At 42.9% G+C, this 18,992-nt stretch overlaps 1 protein-coding gene across 12 annotated transcripts in view; it reads left to right on the top strand.

The window, feature by feature from the left end:
• The first annotated feature begins 7,475 nt into the window (after window positions 1–7,475).
• Window positions 7,476–18,992, top strand: part of gapvd1 (GTPase activating protein and VPS9 domains 1) — a 111,468-nt gene continuing 99,951 nt past the window's right edge. For all 12 annotated transcript variants that reach the window (XM_055659830.1, XM_055659829.1, XM_055659826.1 and 9 more), the window contains exon 1: window positions 7,476–7,592. The gene's annotated coding sequence lies outside the window, so the exon portion shown is untranslated. The remainder of the gene's footprint in view (window positions 7,593–18,992) is intronic.

Here is an 18,992-nt window from a genome sequence, read left to right as displayed (position 1 = left end):
CTGTCTGGGTAGGAGTCATATGTGGTATATTTTCTCAGCATTTCTTTGGAAATTTCTTCTTTGGTTCTCGGAGGACACAATCCACTTTTTATTTGCTGATAAAGTGGAAGATTGTAAGTAGTTTGCTGTGTCAGCATTTTGTGGAGGTTTACTTTGAGCACACAGTTACTGGCAGTGTGCCTTCTGGTATATTAGAAGGCACATTAGCAGTAACTGTGTGCACAAAGTAACAGCAACTGGTCAAGGGTCTGGATCTTCTAGGTTCTATATGGTTGGCAGCTTATTGTAATGAAACAGACAGAAGTATTTGCCAAAACCCAAAGTGCTGGAGGAATCCTCCAGATCAGATCACCTGTGGAGGGAATAGACAGGCGACGTTTCAGTCTGGGACCCTTCTCCTGTTTTACGTAACTTTCCCAAAAGAGTTGATGGATTACCAGGAGGAGATGTTTTGTCACCATGAAGTTGCTTCATCTTTTTGTGGCTGTAGATGTAGTGTCGCACCTTCCTCAACCTTTTCAGCTTTTTGAAGCCTTTGGCAGATGGTTCAGGCAATCGTGTCTTGATTTCAGTTTTGGGGCCTGGTTTCTTGGGCACAGACATTTCCTCAGAATTTTCACAGTGGAAAAACATTAAGCAGAGACACAAGAAACTGCAATACTGGAATCTTGTGCAAAATACAAAGTGCTGGAGGAACTCAACAGGTCAGGCTGCATCTGTGGAGGGAATGGACTTGTGATGTTTCGGTTCTGGACCCTTCTTCAGACTCAAGGCTCCCAACCCAAGGTTCTCTGTCCATTCCTTCCACAAAATCATCAGCTTTTAAGAATAAAATTGAGAAATGGTAGTAATATTTAAAAAAATATATTATGCCGTACATGTACTGATCATTTTCATATTCACAGTACATGACTGATCATTTTACTTACAAGATTTATTTACAGTATACTGCCTTATGTCAATTTTTTCTTTACTTCCATTCCACAAGCAGATTTTCACACAGCTTCAATCTACCAGTGTGCACTGACAGGAAGTCCATAAACGCTGGCTTTTCCTGCTGAACTCCAATGGCAATGGCAAGCTCCAGCACGTCCTTCAGCATATCTTCCTAGACCTCAGAAAAGTTTACAGGAGATGTGTGTGGCAAGCTTTTTGCACACAGGATGTTGAGTGCTTGGAACGCTCCCAGGGGTGGTGATTGAGCCATTTAAGAGCCTTTAGTTAGGCACATGGATATGCAGGAGATGGAGGGATATGGATTGTGTGCAGGCAGATAAGAGTGGGTCTTGGCATCACGTTTGGTACAGACATCGTGGGCCAGAGCCTGTTATTGTGCTATTTTCTATGCTCTCGTGAGAGGGTTAAGTTTACATGAGATGTGCAGGGCAAGGTTCTTTTTCACACAGAGAATGGTGGATGCCTGGAGCACGCGGCCAGGGGTGGTGGTGGAAGCAGAAACAGTCGTGGTATTTAAGAGGCTTATAGATAGGCACATGATTATGCGGGGAATAGAAGGATATATTTAGAACACGGAGACAGAGTGGATTAGTTTGACGTGGCATCATGTTCAGATTAGCATTGTGGTCTGAAAGGCCTGTTCCTGTGATGTACTGTTCTATGTTCTATAACTGTCTGAATAAAGTGGTAAAACAGCCTATAAGTACCAGTTTTATGACACACTGATATTGCTTCTTCAAGCTGTATTCCATTTAAAGCAAGTATCATAAAGACATGTGGAGTAATCAAAAGGAAACAGGCTGGCTTTGTCTTTTATTGGAATGATAAATATTTATCTCGAGGATACACTGCTGTTAATGTTTTGCAGCAATAGTACCTACTAACATGCATCCAATCCAATTCTAAAACCACTATAAACCTTCTTCCTAACATAGGCATAAAAAGCTGGAGTAACTCAGCTGGGACAGGCAGCATCTCTGGAGAGAAGGAATGGGTGACGTTTCGTAGATACATAGAAAATAGGTGTAGTTGGCCATTCGGCCCTTCCAGCCAGCACCGCCATTCAATGTGATCATGGCTGATCATCCATAATCAATATCCCGTTCCTGCCTTCTCCCTTCTTCAGACTGGTTACAGATAAGGGAAACAAGAGATATAGACAGTGATGTGGATAGATAAAGAACAATGAATGAAAGTTATGTAAAAAAGTAACGATGATAAAGGAAACAGGCCATTATAAGCCTACAAATCTATACATCTTTGGAGTGCAGAAGGAATCCGGAGATCCCGGAGAAAACCCACGCAAGTCTCAGGGAGAACGTACAAACTTTATACAGACTAGTACCCATAGTCAGGATCGAACCTGGGTCTCTGGGGCTGTAAGGCAGCAACTTTATCGCTATGCCACCTTGCCGCCCAATATCTCTTGTAGCTTCTTTCTGATGATTGCAGTGAGTTGAGCCAGGGTAGCCAGGGTGGTGTGGGTCTTTGATAATATTAACTGCCTTCTTAAGGGATGGTTTCCTTCTGCATTGTCCGGAGTTTGCTAGCCTTAGTTATGAATACAAGTTGTCTCAGTGTTTCCAGTCAAGGAACAGGATTGTATCAGTTAGGTGCAATAGCAAGGAAGAGCAGATGCTGGTTATACAAGAGAATGACACAAATTTCCAGAGCTACTCCGTGGGTCAGGCAGCATCTCTGGCGTACATGGATGGGTGAGGTTTTGAGTTAGGATCCTTTTTCAACAAGAAGTGTCCTGACCTGAAACGTGGCCTATCCATGATCTCCCGAGATGTTGCCTGAGCCACTGAGTTGCCTCAGCTTTTTAAGTCTTTCTTTTTTATCAGTTGGGCTTCTCCCTACTGTTTGTTGTTCATTGATTATTAATGTGCCACTGCACTTACAGACTTAATAACTTGCAACTGATGGAAATATTTTTGAATGAGAAGCAAGAAACCTGTTGAACTACAAATACTTGGTCTCAGAAGGTTGGAATTCTCAGTTTTTACCGGGTTCTATTATTGTCGCATTAATCTTATGCCACTTGAGAGAAGATTTGCCGCCTTTACCTCCCACACCCTACACTTCAAATGTATCGACAGTAGACTCTTGGTAATGAGTCAGTGTTTACTTATTTTTGTTCTTCTCATTTCTTATCCAATCTCCATTTCCCACACCCAACCACTTAATCACACAACAAAACTAGACGGTTTCCAGTGACTGGGGATATCTGGATGTAAAATTAAACAGAAGAGATTTTGTATACAGAGTGAGAAAAATGTAGTGTGTGCACTAGGCTATGAATTAACGAGTGGATGATGAATGAGGCAGATACTGCCAGCTTTAAAAAAAATTAAGATTCTTATGAGTAGGATGAGGTCTGTTAGTAGGTACTGTTGGTGTGATGCATTAATATCAACATGGACATTCGGTGTGGAACGATTTTGCAAATAGACACATCTCCTTTGAGTTGCTTCTGACCCTGACCTTGGCAGCCAACTCTAAATCTCGATTGAAAGCCATTGAGACACATTTCGATTATCGTGCCTGTTCCTTGGCAGTGCTAATGTCCATGCTTCACTGGACAGCACATGGGACCCCAGGCACAGACAAGAACATCTGTGATTGGTGGACACAGGAGGGACTGGAGAACAGCAGGACAATATGTAAGAACGAACTGCAGATGCTGGTTTACACTGAAGACAGACACAAAATGCTGGAGTAATTCATCAGGCAGCATCTCTGGATAGAAAGAATGGGTGACGTTTCGGGTCGAGACCCTTCTTCAGAATGAAAATCAAGGGAGAGGGAGACAGAGATAAGGAAATGTAAGGTGTGAGAATGAGACATCAAAAGGAATGAGAATCAAGGAATATGTAGAATGGATAATTTTAGCTAGGAGGTGACAACAAAGCAAAGATAAAATGTAATCGGGGACAGTCAGACTGGTTGGAGAACCGGGAAGGGAAGGGAGAGAGCGGGAAAGCATAGGCTACTAGAAATTAGAGAAGTAAATATTCATACCACTGGGATGTATGCTACCCAAATGAAATATGAGGTACTGTTCCTCCAATTTGTGCTGGATTTTTACTTATATTATACTACATTTATATAATATAAGCTATAATATAGAACTTTACATATATTATGCAATTAGACTCCGCCTAAATCTACCTGATCTCCCGGTTGCAAAACACTTTCACTCCCCCTCTCATTGCCACACTGACCTTTCTGTCCTGGGCCTCCTCCATTATCAGATTGAGGCCCAGCTCAAATTGGAGGAACAGCGCCTCATATTTCGCTTGTATCTGCTCAAATATATTTTAACTGTTGTTATATTATCTGCCTCAACTACCATCTCTGGCTACCCATTCTATACACCCAGCACCCTCTGTGTGAAAAATTTGCCCTTCGGGTTCCTATTAAGTCTTTTTTTTCTTATCATAAACATGTCCTCTGGTTCTTGATTCCCTTAACTGGGTAAAATACTGTGCATTCACCCTATTTATTCTGCTCATGATATTATACACCTCTTTAAGATCACCCCTCAGCCTGTGACTCAAGGAATTAAGTCCTAGCCTTCCCAACTTCTCTATAGCTCAGGTCCTCAAGTTCTGGCAACAATCTCATAAATCTTCTCTGAACTCTTTCCAGCCTAACAAGATCGTTCCTATAGCTGGTGCCCAAAATCACTTCACGAGCTACCCACCCATCTTCAACCATTAGGTTGTAAGCTAGCCAAGCAGAATATGAGGTGCTGTTCCTCCAGTTTATGCGTGGACTCATTCTCGGAATGGAGGAGGCCCAGGACAGAAAGGTCAATATGGGAATTGGAAGAGGACTTAAAATGGTAAGCAACCAGAAGATCCAGCAGGCCGCGTGCAAGTGAAAACATCTCTGAGTCTACGTTTGGTCTCTCCGATGTAAAAGAGGCCACATTGAGAACATCGAATGCAGTAGATGAGGCTTGAGGAGGTGTTTGTAGGTTAGATGACTAATCTACACACAGCCCTCTCACACCTTTCCTGTTCCCCACCTGGACTCGCACCCATTTCTCCTTCCACCTATATTCATTGCTCTGGCTTCACAATTCACACATCCTCTATCCTTATCTCACACCTTTATCTCTTGCCTTGATCCAATCATATGCCTATCAAAACCCTCCTCAACTGTATCAACCCATCACTCGCCAGACTGCCCTGCTCCTCCTCGCTTCCTACTTTCTACGCCCCTCCCCACTACAATCTGTTTGAAAGGTTCCAAGCCAAAACATCACATCGATGTTCTCCAGAGATACTACCTGACATGCTGAGTTATTCCAGCACATTATGTGTTTTTTTATATAGAAAAAGCCCTGGAACAGGCCCTTTGGCCCACAATATATGTGCCAAATATGATGCCAAGCTAAATGAAGCTCGTCTGCCTACACATGATCTATATCTCCCCATTCCCTGCATATCCATATGTTTACCTAAAATTCTTTTAAACTCCGTTATCAATCTGCCACCGCCACCACTCCCGGTAGCCCTTTCCAAACATCCTCACCCTGTGTAAAAAAAACTTGCCCCATTCATCTCCTTTATACTTTGCCCGTTTCACCTTCAAGCTCTGCCCTCTAGACTGCCATTTCCAACCTGGGGAAAAGGGTTCTTGTAATTTTATAAATTTCGCCTCCGCCTCCGACTCTCCAGAGAAAACAATCCAAGTTTGTCCAACCTCTCTTTATAGCTAATACTCTCTAATTCAGGCAGCATTGTGGTAAACCTCTTCTGCACCCTCCCCAAAGATTCCAAAGGTATAGAAGTGTGAAAAAGCACACCTCCAGATTCAGGGACAGTTTTTACCCAGCTGATAACAGGCAATTGAACCATCCTCTGCAGTGCTTTCCGGTCAGAGACAGAGCAGTTGCCATACCATACTGTGATACAGTTGGTAAGGATGCTCTCGATGGTGCAGCGGTAGAAGTTCACCAGAATCTGAGGAGACAGATGGACCTTCTTTAGTCTCCTCAGCAAGAATAGACGCTGGTGAGCCTTCTTGATCAGTGTTGAGGTATTGTGGGTCCAAGAGAGTTCATCGAAGATGTTGACCCCCAGAAACCTGAAGCTGGAAACGTTCCACCTCCGTCCCGTTAATATGGATGGGGGTGTGCGTGCCACCCCTAGACCTTCTGAAGTCCACAATGAGCTCCTTGGTCTTCTTGGAGTTAAGGGCCAGGTTGTTGTCAGCGCACCATGCTGCTAGGAGCTGGACCTCCTCCCTATAGGCCGACTCATCGTTGTTGCTGATGAGGCCAATCACCGTTGTATCATCTGCATACTTGATGATGGTGTTAGTACCATATACAGGTGTGCAGTCGTAGGTGAAGAGAGGAGGGGGCTCAGCACACAGCCCTGTGGAACGACGGTGTTCAGGGTGAGGGTTGAAGACGTGTGCTTGTCTGACCTAACAGACTGGGGTCTGTTAGTTAGAATGTCCAGTATCCAGTTGCAGAGGGAGGGGTCGATGCCCAGGTCGCTGAGTTTGGTGATCAGTTTTGAAGGGATAATGGTGTTAAATGCCGAGCTATAATCGATGAACAGCATTCTCACGTAGGTGTCTCTGTTGTCAAGGTGGGAGAGGGTGGAGAGTGAAGTGCCGTTGAGATGGCATCCTCCGTACTCCTGTTCTTGCGGACCAGCCTCTCGAAGCACTTGGTGATGATGGGAGTAAGTGCATCTGGGCGGAAGTCGTTGAGGCTCGCCGCAGTGGAGTGTTTTGGCACCGGCATGATGGAGGTGGTTTTAAGGCACGTGAGGACAACTGCTTGGGCAAGTGACAGGTTGAAGATGTCAGTCCAGACGTCTGTCAGCTGCACTAAAGTTGCACTAAACGTTATTCCCTTTATCACAAATCTGTACACCGTGAATGTAATCATGTTTTGTCTTTCCATTGACTGGTTAGCACTCAACAAAAACTTTACACTGTACCTCGGTACACATGACAATAAACTAAACTGAATCATCTTTCCTATAATGAGGCAACCAGAATGTTGGAACAGACTCCACCGAGCAATTGGACTATCCTGTTCTTAGTTTGTATCCAAAAAAAAGGAGGGCGCGTATGAGTCTGTAATATAGAGGGTTGAGATGACTCAACTCTAGAGTACAGTTCTCCAGGGTAGAGTTCAGTAATGGGTCCAGGACATCCGCTTGCCTTTCCCCAGGGTTGTGGCGGTCAACAGAGGACTACAAATCCCAGTATGGAGAAGGGTTTCGGCCCGAAACGTTGCCTATTTCCTTCGCTCCATAGATGCTGCTGCACCCGCTGAGTTTCTCCAGCTTTTTTGTGTACCTTCGATTCTCCAGCATCTGCAGTTCCTTCTTAAACTCCCAGTATGGAGCGGGCGGGCTTTTGGGACTACAAGTCCCGGCATACAGCAGGCGGGTATCGATGTACTGCAAGTCCCAGCATGCACTGGGCGGGCGGGCGGGCATTGATGGACTACAAGTCCCGGCATGGAGCGGGTTGCCGGCGCATGCGCGCTGCCGTGACAGCCGCAGACGGGAGGTGGGAGTGGAGAGAGGGAGAGACAGAGAGAGGACGCGAGCGGCAGCCAGAGTGAGAGCGAGCGGGGATCCTCCTGGCCGTGCTCGGTGAGTCTATTCTCTCCCGAGGGTCTGAAGGGAGAGGTTTGCGATTTGAATCGGGCGTGTTTGCACCCCCCTGCGGTGACGGATCTTGCCCGGGGCTGTGGCCTAGCCGAGACCGGGGCGGCGGTTGCCAGGCGCAGGCCCGGCCCTGCCGCCCTCAACGCGGCCCCGGACCACTCACCTCAGATGCCGCCGGCTTCTTCCCCGCCACTCGCACCGAGGCTCCGGCCAGAGCCCCGTGAACCAGAGGGGTTCAGGATCAATGCTGCCGACCTGCTGCATATTCGCGTTGCAATCCGCAGCCTGATTGCTGCTGCTGCTCCTTTCAACCTGTGCCTGGGCTTGGTTTCTGTGGCACCTCACGTTGCCTGAACACCCTCCCAGTTCACACTTAAAGTGGCTTAGTGTTATGGGCAATGTTCTCTACTTTATAAATTACAGTGTGTCATTTATCTTTCTTGCGTCTAATGTTATACTTTGTATGCATCTGATATACTTTCTATTACATCTATTTAATCCATCCGATTTTCATATTTTCGATTGTATGTAACATAATGCTGGATGTGAATAATCCTTGGTGTAAATTTGAGAACATTTTTTTAAATTCAGGAATCGTTTAGTGTTACATGACTTAGTGTAATTTGGTAAATGATTTAAATTAAGTTACAGAAATTATGAGTATTAGAATTGCTTATTCATTTACAGATATGTATGTCATAGGTAAGCAATGTATCCGTCGCCTATTTCTAAAATTGACTGGCTTATTAGGTTATTTCAGATGACAGTTGAAAGTCAAACATGTTGGAGGTTAAAAATGGCATTGGAATGTTGTCAGTAGGTTTACAACTTGAAAGTAACATGTTAGACAGAAGGAGGAATGTGCTTTCAAGAAATCTATTTGCCACTGATTTATGCAAGAGACAAATTAGGTACTTGGTATCACTTGTTCACGGTGAGAAATATTTTGTTGTGATTACATAATCTGATGAATTTAAAAGGGTTTGGATGGATATGGTCCAATCGCTGGCAAATGGGACCAGTCCAGAATGCCAGTTTAGAAACCAGGAACTGCAGATGCTGATTGGTTTACAAAAAAAAAGACAAGATGGTGGAGTAACACAGCGGGTTCGGCAGCATCTCTCGAGAACATAGAAAGGTGATTTTTCGGGCCGGGACGCTTCTTCAGACTGAATGTCATTTTGGTTGGCAAGGACCTGTTTCTATGCGTATAACTTTGACCCTTGAGTTGTTTTGCTGTATGTCCCCCATGTGTGCTGTATTCCTGACCTGAAATGATCTTTGTCCATGTTCTCCACAGATGCTGCCTGACCCACTAGGTTCCTCCAGCACTTTATGTTTTGCTCAAGATTCCAGCAACTGTATTCCTTGTGTCTCTGTGTTGTATTTTCCCTTCTTTTCAGATACTTCTTCCTGTCTGGTTAGCCCCCCTTTCCCCTCTCACTGACAGATGCAGAAGCCATCTCTAGAATACAGGCGAGGTACAGCTTTCCCGCCCAGCTCATCGAGAAATCTCCAACTCAAGTCCTATCTCGAGTCCTGGTATATTGATCTTGGGCTATCTTTTTAATCAACTTAAAACAAAAACTTGTACTTACCTATACATAATTTTGCAAGCTTTGTTACTCTATCTTTACAATAGTGCCAGACTAAATGAATGTATTCAGAAAGGTCATGACAAAGAACAGAATTAACAGAACATGTGTTTATTACTTCCTTCACTTTTCCATCTTCGATTGTGTGCTTCCGTTTCCTCTCTACTCTGTGTGAGAGACTTCACATTTGCCTAAAACACACCTTAACCGGAAGATACAGCATGGAAACAGGGCGTCAGGCTCATCTACTTTGTGCTGGTGTTTACATTATATATGTTGAAGACTTTCAGTCCACTTTTTTATTTCTCTTAAGATGGACACAAAATGCTGGAGTAACTCAGTGGGACAGGCAGCATCTCTGGATAGAAGGAATGGGTGATGTTTCGGGTCGAGACCCTTCTTCAGACTGAGAGTCAGGGGAGAGGGAAACGAGTAATATGGAAGGGTAAGTTGTGAAAACAAGAGATCGAAGGGGACAAAGATCAAGGAAAATGTAGAATAGATCATTGTACATTTTACGTCGCTGACAACGAGGCATGCAGAGTAAAATTTAACCAGGAGGACAGTCAAACTAGGCAGAGAACCAGGATGGGGAGGGATGAACGGAGAGGGAAAGCAAGGGTTACTTGGAATTAGAGAGTTCCAATCTCAATATCCCTGGGTTGTCAGTTGCCCAAGCGAAATCTGAGGTGCTAATTCCTCCAATTTGCATTGGGCCTCACTCTGACAGTGGAGGAGGCCCAGGACAGAAAGGTCAGTATGGGAATGGGATGGGGAGTTAAAGTGTTTAGTGACTGGGAGATCATGGAGGTCCAGGTGGACCGAGCAAAGGTGTTCAACAAAATGATCGCTGAGCCTGCACTTGGTCTTGCCGACACACCTGTAACAGCGGATATAGTAGATGAGGTTGGATGAGCTGCAAGTGAACCTTTCTACGTGTATATGTACATTTGTGCTTATTTGCCTTGGCCTCTACAAGTGATTGTGAATTCAACTTTGGAGTGTTTTTCCACCTTTCCTAATGAATCTCTAAGTAATTATCTTGTAGTCGTTGATTATAATTATCTGCCAGAGTTGATTTCTCTCAAGATTTTCCATTGATTGATGGAAAGATAGAACATGGAAACGCATTCCTTCAGTCCATCCAATCTACTCTGACTGTCACACCCAGTCACACCAGTTCTATGTTATCCCACTTTCTCATCTTTTTCCTATACACTCGGGGCAATTTACAGAGACCATTAAATCCACAAACTAGTACATCTTTGGGATGAAACCAGAGCACCTGGAGGAAACCCACAGGGAGAACATGCAAACTTCAAAGAGACAGCACCTGAGGTCAGAATCAAACATAGGTCTCTGAAGCAGCTGTGCCACTGTGCTGCCCATGTGGAAACATTATTTCTACTACGTTATTCAACTGATTCATAACGTTATCAATCTTTTAATCTTTGTTAAAATGAACATTATGTACCTTTGGTGCAGTATCTTATTGATTCTAAGTTGTGCAGTACATTCTGATGTTAGGTAAATAGTGGATACATCAAATCAGAATATAAATGTCAGTAAATACCGCTTACTGGTTTACATTGAAATCTAGAGCATGGTTTGTGCAGCAGGGTGATTGTTATAGTTGTGATGTACTTGTCATTGGTGAACATGTGTTCACATAATTTAAGGTTGAAGAAACAATTAAACCAAAGGTGTAGCATTGGAGTAGTGTGCGTCATTACTCTACATTTACCACTTTATGGTTGTGTTGTTTTTTAATATATTACATTTTGATCATCTGGCATTGCATTTTCTATTTCTTGCTAAATCCAAATTTTCTTAAGGATTTGATCTATATCAGTTAATTCTGTTTTTGTCAATTTTGAGAAATGTTTTTTTTAGAACCTGTTTCAAGAGCAGAAAGCATGTCTGATCTTCCGACCTTGACTTTGTCTCTTTCTATGATACTTTTATTTTTACTTTTTGTAGATGCGTTTGATTGAGAGGTAAATATTGCCTAGAATCTAGCAATACATTTTGATCCACAAATTGTTGTAGACTTTTTCTAAAGCATATCAAAGAGGAGATTTAATGTTGGACTGAGAAAAGATACCTCAAAGTGCAGTACTAGGGGAAGTGAGATCCATGGTTGTTATAGATTTTTGGAGCTTGTCTCTTTGGAACGTAACTTGTCAGACTTAACTCGGGTAAAAGTTCTATTCCTTTAGTCATGGCTGACACGCGTTGATTCTATATCCAGTTATTGTTTGAGTATTCTGATGCACATGACTGATTTGGCAAAGTATCAAGATTGCTGTCTGGTAATATAAAACACTGATGGCATGATTCAATAGCGTAGAAAGTACGAAACAAAACCAATAAAAAAGTTATATTTCTTTTCAAAGCTACTTCAGACATAACAAGAACTAACTCATTCAAATTATTGTGGGATTTTTATTGATTGGGTATGAGTTCAATACATTTGAAACGTGTAAAATGTCTTGTGTGTATAAGTTAGCAGATCACGTCAGGAACCCATTCTTAACAATTTTAGTCAACATCAGGCCAACATCTTTCAGCTAAGTGATTAAAAGATTCTTCGGTAACTTAAAGAAAACTTGGGATACATTTTTCAGCTCAGTCTAAGAATTGGAAGCAACATTTATGGACAAACGTTAACAGCTTTCGGTCGCATCCAGCCAGTAATTATGAATATCTTTGATATCAAATCTATATCTTGTTTATTAACAGTTTAATGTGAATACATTGCATTAATTTTCAAAATGTGGAAAACGGGCATAATTAAAAATATTTTATGCGTCTGTTTCATAATTGACATAATCAGTATTCTTATCTCTTATTGAGTGTGCTGAATAAGAATGGTGGTTAGCATAGATGCATTTTAAATAAAACTAGATAAGTAAATGGGGGAGAAGGGAATAGAAACAAATTTTGATTGATGGAGATGAAGTAAGGTGAGAGGAGGTGGTGGAGTATTCGCACCAGTTTAGTCATCCTGGTCCCAGTTCCTATTTCTGTTTGCCCACCAGAACCGCACTAACTAGCGATCCTCGCACATTAACACTTTCCTACACATGCTTGGGACAATTTACATTTATACCAAGCCGATTAACTTGCAAACCTGTGCGTATTTGTGGTGTGGGAGGAAACCGAAGATCTCAGAGAAATCCCACGCGGTCACGGGGAGGACGGACAAATCCCATACAGGCAGCACCCATAGTCAGGATCGAACCCGGATCTCTGGCGCAGGTACACAGATCATACTTTATTTTTGCTTATTTCCTTGTGCTTCAAAATTATTTTATCAATTGTAAAGCATTTTAGGATGTCCTAAATCTTGAAAGGGGCAATGAAGATAGTATTGGAATCTTCCTCAATCATTATTATGGAACTAAGTCAAGGAGAGGACATTTTAAATGATTAAAGCGTAGGAGGAATCTGAGTGGTAATATTATAGGTGTGTATAAAATCACGAGAGGAATACATTGGGTGAAGACATAGAAATTTTCCCCAGGGTAGTGTAATTAAAAACCATAGGACATATGATTAATGTGAGAGGGGAAACATTTAATTGGAATCTGAGGGTCAACATTTTACTCGAGGATGATGGCGCGAGCTGCCAGTGGAGGTAGTTGAGGCAGGTCCTATTACAGCATTTAAAAGACATTTAGGCAAGTACATGGATAGGAAAGATTCAGCGGGATATGGACCAAATGCAGGCAGGTTGGACAAGTCTAGATGGGACATTTTGGTAGGCATGGATGGATTGAGCCAAAGGGCCTGTTTTGTGTTAATCGGACCAAGGGGCCTGTTTCGTGCTGTATGAGTCTATGAATATTAGGCGGATAAAAGTGACAGTCAATGTGTTTAGAGTAAGTAGCCACTCAGAGTAAGAATAATAAGAATGACTGGGAATTAGTTTTGGATTATTGTTGAAGAATGACTCGGGACCAATACACGAGGAGGATTTCTGACTGCTGAATAGGATGCAATATTTTCACCCCAGCTGCTGGAGGGGACCTTAGAGACATTGGCTGTAAGAGGTGACATATCTTTAATGGTTTTGACTTTATCTTTTGGTGTGAGAAGGGCAGCACGGCAGTATCTATACTTGTCACAGTATTATGTATGCCAAAATACATGATGTGATTAATTCTGTGCGACTTATAGGTGGAATGAGCTTTACAGGTGAATGAATAGTCTTTTTGTTTTTGGGACAGTTTTTCCCCAGTGACTTGCTTTTACTTTTCTTCCCTCTTGGCCTGTAATATGAACAATCTCTGGTTAACCCCGAGGATGTTCTGAAACACAGCCAGAGAACTGACATATCTGCCCGCTGATCATGGCATGTATGCTTCCTCTTTTCATTGTATCTATTGTTAACTAATAATTTTCCAATAGCATTCCAATCAAATGTGCTGGTGAGTTAGTTAGAAAAGTGATGTAGTATTCAAGTTGACAACTTTAAAGGGCTGGTGAATGTCATTAATATATATTTTTATTTCCATTGCACGATGCAGTGTAGGCCAGAATTTTGAGTCTCTTCACATTTCTTCACTATAAAACGGTTTCCTTTCTCAGATGCAGGGGTAATTGGGAGGATGAAGTACTGTTCTTTTCAAACAAGTGCTATAAGGTATCACATGGCACTTGCTCCTTCTCCCTGTGACCATATGGGTTTCTGCCAGGTGCTCCGGTTTCCTTGCACATCCCAAAGATGTGCAGGTTTTTAGGTTAATTGGCCTCTGTAAACAGTGCCTAATGTGTAGGGAGTGTATGAGACAGTGGGATGACATGGAACTAGTGTGAATTGGTGATTGATGGTCTGTGGGGATTCGGTGAGCTGACGGGGCTGCTCCCCTTGTTCCCATGCTGTATCTATAATCTAAAGTCTACCTGGAGCTGCTTTGCTCACCTGTGTGGCATTGGAGTAAATTGTAAAAATAAAAAACTTTAATTTTGTGCAGTTATTTAAACGGACAGTATTTTTTAACCCCATTCATCTCTGTTTAAGGTCACAGTTTAAGGATAAGGGGGAAATCTTTTTGGACCGAGATGAGAAAAACATTTTTCACACAGAGAGTGGTGAATCTCTGGAATTCTCTGCCAGAGAAGGTAGTTGAGGCCAGTTCATTGGCTATATTTAAGAGGGAGTTAGATGTGGCCCTTGTGGCTAAAGGGATCAGGGGGTATGGAGAGAAGGCAGGTACAGGATACTGAGTTGGATGATCAGCCATGATCATATTGAATGGCGGTGCAGGCTCGAAGGGCCGAATGGCCTACTCTTGCACCTAATTTCTATGTTTCAATGATGTGACCATGATTTTTGAGGCAGGTCACTGAAGTGGGATTATTGTCTGTGATCTTGTGCATTTGCTGTTTGTTTTATATTTGTTCAAATTGGGCTTTTGACTAAGGGAACTTAAATCATAAGGAGTTTGTCTTTGGTTCACGCAAATTATGACTTGCAAAGGTTCAATTCCAAGCTATTACTCAAATGCAGGAAATCATAAAAATCATGCTTTATACACTGCAAAGTTTGATAATAGTGGGGTGTATCGTCAATTAAAATTAAGAAACGATGCTGGTTTACAAAAAAAAGACATAAAGTGCTGGAGTAACTCAGCGAGTCAGGCAGCATCTCTGGAAAACATGGATAGGTGACGTTTTGGGTTGGGACTCTTCTTCAGACTGGATGCCATTTGGGTTGGCATGTTTAGCCAAAAGGCCCGTTTCTATGAGGTGTTTCACTATAAGTTGCATATGTGTTGTATTCTTGACCCAAAATGTCTATATTCTCCCTTCTTCATACTGTTTGGAGTGGGTCTTGGGGGTTGGTGAGAGAGCTGAAAAGGAGGAGCTTTCAATACCTCTGGTGTCCCCCTCTCCTGATGAAGGGTCTCGACCCGAAACGCCACCTATTCCTTTTCTCTAGAGATGCTGCCTGAATTGCTGAATTACTCCAGCATTTTGTGCCTATCTTTGAGTTAAAGGCAGATGGTTGGACCAAGGCCAAAGATGAAAAGACAAAGGGTGTGAGATAAGGAATATTGGTGGAGGCGAGGGGAGAAATGGATGTGTGTCTAGGTGGAGCACTGGGAAAAGGGGAGGACTATTGAGGTTAATTACCTAAAATTAGAGGATTTAATGTTAATAAAGTTGTTTTGTGATTTTTTGTTGTTTTGTTTTTGTTTTTTGAACAGTGACCCTGCAGTCAGAGAGTTGTACGGAAACAGGCCATTTGGCCCAGCTTGTCCATCTACGCTAATAATTTGCCTGCGTTTGTCTCGTATCCCTTTGAACTATTTATATTAATGCACGTCCAACTGTCTTTTAAATGTTATAGCATTTGCCTGAACTACTATCTCTGCCAGCTCGTTCCATATACATAGGACCCTGTGTGTTATGGGTCCTATGTATATGGAACGAGCAGGCAGAGATAGTAGTTCTATCTGGCCCTCGGGTTCCTTCCCCTCTAATCCCATGCCTTCTAGTTCTTGAATCGGCAACTATTTTTGGAAAAAGACACTGCATTTCCCCTATCTTTTCCTTTCACGATTTTATGCATCCCATGTGATCCAAAGAATGAAATCCACCTCTCTCTCTGGCTCAGACCCTTGAGTCCTGCCAGCATCCCTACAAATGTTATGTGCAATCTTTCCAGTTTAATGACATCTTTCTTATCGAAGGGTGACCAAAACTGAACACATTACTTATCAATGTCTTGTGCAACTGCAACCTCCCAACTTCAACTGGTGATGACCAGTGAGCTAAAAGAAAACAAATTTCTTTGCTCCTCTTTAAAAAGGTGCAGTCAGATCTTTGTCATCCAATCCAGGAGATCGGGGTTTTATTTAATGTCTCATAAAGATAAAATGATCCCTACAGTAATATAAAATGCCAGTTCTTGTGTCTGGACTGAGACTTGAAGACTCTCTTCTGGGTCAGATTAAAATGGTGCTTTAGTAGAAAGGCAATACACCTCAACAAAAGTGTTATCACACTCTTGAACAGACCTCTTCTATGCTTGGGTTAAATTACCAATCTTCCAATCTACTTTGTTGCGGCCCTTGCACTTTTTCTAAACCTGCACTTTCTCTCTAGCTTGGGGCGTATTCTCCATTATGTGACCTCCTGAAGTCGATAATCAGCTCCTTGGTCTTGGAGGTGTTCAGTGACAAGTTGTTACGTGAGCACCAGTCTGCCAGGTTCTGCACCTCTGCTCTGTATTTTGTTTCATCACCGTTGGTGATCAGCCCGATCACCGTTGTGTCATCTGCAAACTTGACGATGGTGTTGGTGTCGAATGCAGGAACACAGTCGTGTGTGAAGAGGGAGTAGAGCATGGGGCTCAGTAAACAGCCTTGTGGTGTGCCGGTGCTCAGGGTGATAGTGGAGGACGGGTGCAGGCCCAGTCTCACTGCCTGCGGTCGATCCGTCAGAAAATTCAGGATCCAATCGCATATCGGCGAGTTGAGGCCTAGCTGGTGGAGTTTGGTGGTGATGACCGTATTGAAGGCAGAGCTATAGTCTATGAAAAGCATCCTTACGTATGTGCCCTGTCTTTCCAGGTGAGTCAGGACAGTGTGAAGAGCCAGAGAGATGGCATCCTCTGTGGACCTATTTGCCCTGTATGCAAATTGATGTGACTCTAGTGAGGCAGGGATGCTGGATTTGATGTTGGAGAGGACCAGCCTTTCAAAGCACTTCATTGGTATTGGAGTTAGGGCAACCGGGCGGTAGTCATTCAGGTTGGTGACTTTAGACTTTTTCGGCACCGGCACTATGGTAGCTGTTTTCAGGCACTTGCCAGAGATAGAGACAGGTTAAAGATCCTCGTGAATACATCCGCCAGCTGTACAGCACAGTCCTTTAGTACCCTTCCCTGGACTCCATCCGGGCCTGCAGCCTTGCGTGGATTGATCCTACGCAGAGCGCACTGTACCTCCTGAGTGCTCAGGGATAAGGCCTATTATATTACAAAATGAAGATGGGTTCAGAAAATATCACTATGATTGCAAAAATGTGGATGCTGGTGTAAAGGAATGAGTAGGAGTACTTGAGATGTGAAATGGGTTTGGTAAAACAAAATGTAAGATGTGCCTTTTTGAGATAGTGTATAGAACAGCTGCCTTGATAACTTCTGGTCTGATCAAGTTTGTGCAGTAAGGCTCTGCAAAACAGTTTTATTGTCAACTTGTATTAACATTTTATTCATTTGTGGAGTGTGGGGGTTGCTGGCTTTAAAACCAGCATTTATGCTCAATCCTAATTGCTGTTGAACTGAAAGTTGTGCTGGCAATTTCAGAGTGCAGTTTTCAGTCGACTACTTGCCTGGTTTCTCAAAGCAATACATCCATCCCGGCATAGTGCAGTCATTAAAATGGAGGTTAACCAGCTTTTTCAGTTTGTGTCAATACTGACCATCTCGCGGAGCCACTGAGTCATAGAGTGATACAGCATTGACACAGGCCCTTCGGCTCAACTTGCCCACTCCAGCCAACATGTTCCAGCTACACTGGTCCCACCTGCCGGCATTTAGCCCATATCCCTCCAAACCTGTCCTATCCATGTACCTGTCTAACTATTTCTTAAACGTTGGGATGGTCCCAGCCTCAACTACTTCCTCTGTCCCACCACCCTTTGCGTGAAAAAGTCACCCCTCAGATTCTTATTAAATCTTTTCCCCTTCCCCTAAACCTATGTCCTCTGGTCCTCGATTCACCTATTCTGGGCAAGAGACTCTGTGCATCTACCTGATCTACTCCTCTCATGATTTTTTTCCACCTCTAAGATTGTCAATCTTCATTTAAGGTTGTTGATCTGTAATTTATATCAGATTTTCTCTCCCTAAACGTGTTCCCTGATCTGATGGGCACTTTCAGTGTAGATTTACTTCAGTTTTTCAGCAATTAATGTGCTCTTCTCAGTTCTAGCATTGTCAGCATTGTTTATGTTTATGTTTTTCTCTCTTTGTTCTTATTCATCTCCTTCAACTTGCACCTCCTACAGATCTGCTGCAATTAACAAGCCTTAGCCACCCTCTCTCAGCCACCAACACTGTCAGTGTCATGCACTTTCTCTTGACCATACAATCACAGACATTTTTGTTGTATCCACCCCTCCTGCTACCCAGTTACTTAAAAACATGCGCCTTTTCTAACCTTTCCTGGTTCTGGTGGAAAGGCATGGATTGAAATATTAAGCGGCACAACAGTAGAGCTGCTGCTTTACAGCGGCAAAGACCCGGTTCGATCCTGACTACAGGTGCTGTCTATACAGAGTTTGTACGTTCTCTCTGTGACCTGCGTGGGTTTTCTCCAGGGATCTCCGGTTTCCTCCCACACTCAAAAGACGAACAGGCTTGCAGGCTGATTGGCATGGCATAATTGTAAATTGTCTAGTGTGAGTAGGATAATGTTAGTGTGCGGGGATCGCTGGTCGGTGCGGATTCAGTGGGTAGAAGGGCCTGTTTCCACACTGTATCTCTAAAATAAACTAAAGCTTAATTAAGGAGACAGGAAAGGCTGCAGATGCTGAAACGTGGATTGAAATGTCCACTGTTTAACCATCCATAAATACTGCACAACCTGCAGAGTATTTCTTGCATCTTCTCTTTGTATTTCAGATCTCAAGTGTCTTTATTGTTCTTCAGCAATCCAATGTTTTCTTGCTATTATCAATGTCATTAGGTTTTCATTCTAGGTTTATGTAAGTAACTAAGCTGAAATGTTGTTTTGTGTGAATTTGGTTACATTTTGCTAAATAGGATTTGAAT

The sequence above is a fragment of the Leucoraja erinacea genome, chromosome 31 (assembly GCF_028641065.1).
Source record: "Leucoraja erinacea ecotype New England chromosome 31, Leri_hhj_1, whole genome shotgun sequence".
NCBI lineage: Eukaryota > Metazoa > Chordata > Chondrichthyes > Rajiformes > Rajidae > Leucoraja > Leucoraja erinaceus.
This window is presented reverse-complemented; position numbering and strand designations above follow the sequence as displayed.